At 41.2% G+C, this 6,136-nt stretch overlaps 1 protein-coding gene across 6 annotated transcripts in view; it reads right to left on the bottom strand.

The window, feature by feature from the left end:
• P4HA1 (prolyl 4-hydroxylase subunit alpha 1) overlaps positions 1-5,754 on the bottom strand; it is a 94,475-nt gene extending 88,721 nt beyond the window's left edge. For 4 of the 6 annotated variants that reach the window (XM_060406654.1, XM_060406655.1, XM_060406657.1 and 1 more), the window contains exon 1: positions 5,652-5,754. The gene's annotated coding sequence lies outside the window, so the exon portion shown is untranslated. Of the gene's footprint in view, positions 1-5,248; positions 5,341-5,651 lie in introns of those variants that run through there. The other 2 variants (XM_060406656.1, XM_060406658.1) reach the window with 1 other exon arrangement.
• Between the last annotated feature and the right edge of the window lie 382 nt (positions 5,755-6,136).

Consider the following 6,136-nt stretch of genomic DNA (forward strand, 5'->3'; position numbering starts at 1 on the left):
ATTAAAGGGAAGCTAAAATCATGAAAATCCCACACATGGGAACTATCACACTCCAAGTCACAATGAAAATTAAATCAACCACTCTATTTCACTTTTGCTTCATTCTGGACTAAACCTAAGACCTCTCCTTAAGGAATCCTTTTGCAATTGACACAGGGAGTAAATCTTATTTCCTATTTCATATCCATTGGCACCTTTCTGTCATCTGTTCCAACATTTATACGAGTTCCTGAGCAAGGGGCTGCCCAGTGTCCAACAGAGGATATTAGATGCTCAAATAAGACAGAGTTTTTTTATATATAAACATCCAACTATTCCAGATTATCCTTTCTCTACTGAATTGCCTTAATACCCTTGTCAAAACAAACTGACCATTTTGCATGTCTGAATTCTCTATTTTGTTCCATTGATCTGTAAGTCTTTTCTCTATCTTTACTCTTGAGTATTGCAGTAATACAGTAAGTTGAAATCATGAGTTTTTCAACTTTTTTGTCTTTTTCAAAATTGTTTTACCTTTTTCTAGTTCTGTTGTTTTCCCATATCAATTTTAGAATCAGCTTGTTACTTTCTATAGGAAATCCTCTCCTCCTGAGATCTGGCTGGAATTGCACTGATTCTATTAGATGAGCTCAGGACAAATGGTTATCTTAACAATATTAACTCTTCCAATACATGAATATGGTATCTCTCTCCACTTACCTAAGTCTTCTTTGGTTTCTTCCATTAGTGCCTTGTAATTTTCATTATACAAATCTTGCACATGTCTTGTAAAGCTAATACTAAATATTTTATAAGTTTTGGTGCTATTGAGATGGTACTTTAAAATTTTTATTGCAAATTGTCCTTTGTTATTATATAGAAATACAACTGATTGTTATATATTGACCTTCTATCCTTTAACCTTGCAGAATTCTCTTATTAGATATACAGTTTTAAAAAAAAATCTTTCTGCACAGAAAAAGATTTTCTGCACAGACATTCTGTCCATGACTAGAGCCGGTTGCTGCCCTTTGAAACACACTGTTAAAAGAATTAAAACAAGCCACAGTCTGGGAAAAAATATTTCCCTATCACATATGCAGCTATTCCACTCTTAGACATTTATGTCAGAGAAAAGAAGTATAAATTCCTCCAAAGACTTATATGTGAATGCTCATAGTAGCTTTATTTATAATAGTTAAAAGCTAAAAACCACCCAAATGACCCTCAATTAGAACATGGACAAAAACAAAGATTACAGTATATCTATACAATATAATATTACCCAACAATGAAAAGACACAAACACATAACAATATGGATGAATTTCAAAGCACTAAGTTTAAGAAGCCAGACATCCTCCCCCCACCACAAGACATACATACTATATGAGGGGTCTCAAACAGTCGGACACAACTGAATGACTGAACTGAAAGTCCTTTAATTGTTATCAGATTGATTAAAAATCTTTAATCTGATTAAAAAAGCCCAATTCAATCCCCTAGAAAATTCTCAGTGGGAAGAAAAAATGACTGGCATAAGAATTTTTACTGTGTTTCTTTTCCAAAATTAAAAAAAAAGTACAGGTAGAAAGAAAACTAGTTAAGGTTTTGCTCAACAGGTAGATAAAATAAACCACAAAATTTCAGGCTTCTCTTCACAATATTTACAATGAAGAAATAGCTCAAGTGCCCAACAAGAAAAAAAGACTGAGTATATTAACTTGATATAACATCACTATTTAAATGAAAAATATGCAAACCAAAACACAGACATTTATATAAAACACTAAGCAGGAAGTTTAAGAAGTCCAAGAGAGTACTCATTCACTGATGACAACTATGTAAGAAACATAAATCTCTACACTATATTGCTTTTGTCAATGTACAACCAAATGCACTAATAGTCACACTGATCATTCAAACAACATCAGGAAAAGGAATGTTTTTCATTATATCAAGTTCAAAACTGTTGGAGTAAATGTAATGAAATCCTTTGAGTTTCATTAGTTTTTACTGAAGCACAATTATTTGACTAGAAAAAACTAATGAGAGAATAGCTTAATTTATACAAATAAATTTAATTGGGTAGAAACATAAATGAAGCTTTAACTAATGAAGCTTTCACAAAACCACATACCCACTTTATTTGGTTTGTCTCATATATTCATTTACTATACACACACACACACACATTCATACCTTATAATTTAATTGTAAGATTCAAGATCTTAGGACTTCCCTGGTGGTCCAGTGGCTAAGACTCCAAGCTCCCAATGCAGAAGGCCCACTGTGTTCCATCCATGGTCAGGGAACTAGATCCCACATACCACAACTAAGAGTTTGCATGGCACAATGGCCTGGTGCAGCCAAATACACAAATATTTTTTAAAAAGATTCAAGATCTCACTGTAAGAAGAGCAATAAAGTGTAATGCCAAGGGTCTATGCAATTTATCTTTCTTTACCTTCAAGCATTTTCCACTTTTAGAGCAGAACCAAAGATATGTTACAATATGTAAGGGGGTGAGGGGAGGCCAATATGATGTATAATTACCCAGGCAATTAAGCAATTCAACAATTTTCCAACCAACTTATTCACTTTGTTAAAAACTCTTCTCTGCACAGTTGTTCAGTCATGTCAGACTTTTTGTGACCCTTCGGACTGTAGCCCACCAGGCTCCTCTGTCCAGGGAATTTCTCAGGCAAGAATACTGGAGCGGGTTGCCATTTCCTCCTCCGGGGGATCATTCCCAACCCAGGAAATGAACCCCTGTCTCCTGCACTGCAGTCGGATTCTTTACCATTGAGCCATCCAGGAAGCCCTAAAAACTCTTTTAGCCAAAGTTTACTAGCGTAATCTATACAGTCAAGGCCAGTCAGACATAAAGCCTAGATCTATTTTCAAAAATATTCAAGAAATCCTGCCTCAAGATACCTAGATGCCTTTATTCCGTATCTCTCTTTACTTTTTAGTTCTTAACAGGGTTAGGGTTTTTAGAATTTACAGATGCACTTACTGAGGGAGAGAATTTCTGTAAATGGTGATTAAAATTCCACACTGATATGTGTACTTACATTTTCAGACCCAGAGTCCACACCTTCTATCAGATTTCCAATGGACTTCACGACCACAAAAGAGGTTGAGAACTACTACTATGAATCGCACAGGGTTAGTTCAAATGTAAGTGATGTAACTATATTTCTCCCAGTTGATAACTGCTAAGTAAAATAAGGCATTCTGTTCACAGAAGTGAAGGCTCACAAGTTTTAGGCTGCATCCATGGAATAAAAGCAGGAGCTCAAACCTATCTGCCCTATGAAAGATACTGCTTGTCAGTATACAACCCACTCTGAGGTAATAGAAAAGGTTAACATCTCCTTACCAAAAAGCCAAGATTCACCTGCAACAACCTGCACTACTCTAGTAATACACAGCTTTTTTTTATTAGTCTTTTACACTAATTTTTTCTGCAATAATTAAAAGTACATTTTCACTTTTTTCACTATTTTAATTACCAAAATGGCAAATACAATTATCCGCTTACCAAAATCCTTGATTTTCAGTACTTCAAAATAAAACTCATAAGATATGATATGTAAGCTATCAAAGGAAATAGCATTCTTCACCTAAAGACACAAAGTAGCCCTTTTCTTAGTAACTAGTTAAATCTATAAGAATCATTTGCCATCAGACATCTAAAATACTGACAGGACTTAAGGCATAATGTACTAAAACCAAAACTGACAGGACTTTCAAAGCTAAATAACAGGACTTCCCTGGTGGTCCAGTAGTTAAGAATCCGATTACCAATGCAAGGGACCTGGGTTTGATCCCTGGTCTGGAAATATCTCACATGTGGAGGAGTAACTAAGCCCATGTGCCAAACGACTCAAACCCCTGCAGAGCACTGTGCTCTCCAAGAGAAGCCACCGCTATAAAAAGACTGTGCAGGCAACTAGAGAGTAGTCCCTGCTCACCACAATTAAAGAAAGTCCATGGGCAGAAAGGGAGAGCCAGCACAGCCAAAAATAAATTAAAAAGTTTTAAGGTAAGTAATAAAACTTACGCTTCCCACGGGGGGTGGGGGGAAGGTAAAATATGAAGTTCATCGTTAAGACTAGGAATTACATTCACAGGCTAAAAGTGTCAAAGTTTTAAAAAAAAAAATCACTGAGTGTCTAAATTTTAAATCAAGGGAAAAACCCTTATTCAAGGTTGTTCACTTTCAGCTTCTTAAATATTTCTTGCTTATCATATCCATTTTTTCCATAGATATTTGATCAGAAAAATCCCTTTTAAGTGTTTCATAAATTCCAGTATTCCCGCTATGAAGACTTGAATATTTCATCAGATTATTTTAAGGAAAAGACTAGCCTCATTCATAAGCTACATATAAATCTAAGAGGGGAAATAAGTTTCTTGCCAGAAACTATTAAAAAAAAGAAAAGGCAAAAGTTGATGAAAGAACACTGCTGCCACGTCTTTTCCCTTCCCCCACTCAGTAGTGGCTATTCCATTCCTTCAGAGTGCATTCCAAGGGAAAGTCCAAGAGCCACAGCTCTCAAGAGAAACCAGAAACAGTTAAGTTGAAACTGGCAAGCCTCTTTGGCCTTTTAGATCAATTTCCTAAAAGGAGATCCAGCTTCTGCTTCATCCCTTTCTTAAAGCAAACAGTGCAAAATTCCAACTCCTGTCCATTCTATCCGGAACGCCTATGTTGTTAGTGTCTACGACCTGACTGCATTTAATACATTCGATTATTTAGGAGAAACGGTCTTATGAAACCATTCCTCCCGCCCCCTTAAAAACATGCAGCTGCGGGCCATCCATGTAACTCAACTCAAACCTCTCACACAGCCACAGAATTTGATTTACTGATGTGGACTTCTAAAAGCTGCAAACTCGGCTGAGAGAAAGAGAGGGGGATGGGAAAAGCTCATGTGTCTTTAAAAAAATTTTGTGGCAGAAGAAGGAAGGAAGAAGACTAGCTTCCCTGTTCACTGGAGGATCTGACAGCCGACTTCCTCAACCTAGCTGCCCGAAACTCGCCGCCCGGGGCTACCTACCTCCAGCTGCTCAATCAGCCCGCGGCGCGCAACAGATGAGTTAAACCTGAACTTTCCCGGGTAGGTCCGCTTCCCAGACCCACGACTCCGGCAGAATAAAAATGCCCGAGCGCTTCAGCCTCGGGTCTAAGCTTTAAAAACCGCTCTCTATTGCCACATGCTAACCATCTGCGGCTGTGGAGGCCGAAAACCCTTGCATACCTCTCAGCTTTGACGGGAGGGACCCACATAGGCGAGGCGCTTGGAAAACTCAACAGGGTGATTCCTCCCCAGGAAGGAATATTCAAGAAAGTGCTGGTCCCCGGGGCGGAGACTGAGGCTGCCGCAGCCCCAGCGGTCGGGGGCGCCAACCTGCGAGGCGGTGGAAAGGGGAGCACGGAGGACTGCTAAAGGGCCTCTCTGGGGCTCCCAGGGGAAACGGGGCTCAGGGCGAGTCTCCAAAGAAGATACTGAGGCAACAGTAGTAAACTGGGGAGCACCGTCCCCCCCGCCCCCGAGCCATACCACAAGAGGGGGCAGGGACCACACCAGCAGAGCCATCGAGAAAGGCCACGGCTGCCCAAGGACTGCAGCCTCAGTCCCCAAGGTCGGGGGAACGTCTCACCTGGGAAGTGGCACGCGAGAGCTGCGCGTTCTCAGCACCCGGTCGCCTGCACCCGGCCGGCTACCTACTCCTTTCCCTCAGCCCGCTGGCGGCGCGACTGGGCAGCAGAGGGAGCCAGTTAGCCCTTTTATAACCTCCAGACTGCGACGGCTGCGCTGAGGAGGAGGCGACTGCAACCCTCGCTACGTGAGCTCGATCACACCAGCGGCCTGGCGTCTGCGCAGGCGCCCAGCCCCGGCCCTCTCCGCCCCTACCCGTGGCCCACGGCCCACGCCCCGGACTCCTCACCAGCCTGTGGAGTCTGAGGCCGAGAGGAGGGACCGGCGGGCGGGCCTGGGATGTAACGCGCCTGCGCGGGGCTCTCACCACGCCACCGTCTCCATGGTTACCTGGGATTTGCGCTGCTTCTTTCAACAGGTTGTTTAGAGCCTGAATTTTGGGATCAGCCCCTCAATCAGGCCTGAGCGACGAAACCACCAGCGAGG

Source organism: Ovis aries, chromosome 25 (assembly GCF_016772045.2).
Source record: "Ovis aries strain OAR_USU_Benz2616 breed Rambouillet chromosome 25, ARS-UI_Ramb_v3.0, whole genome shotgun sequence".
NCBI classification, from domain to species: Eukaryota; Metazoa; Chordata; class Mammalia; order Artiodactyla; family Bovidae; genus Ovis; species Ovis aries.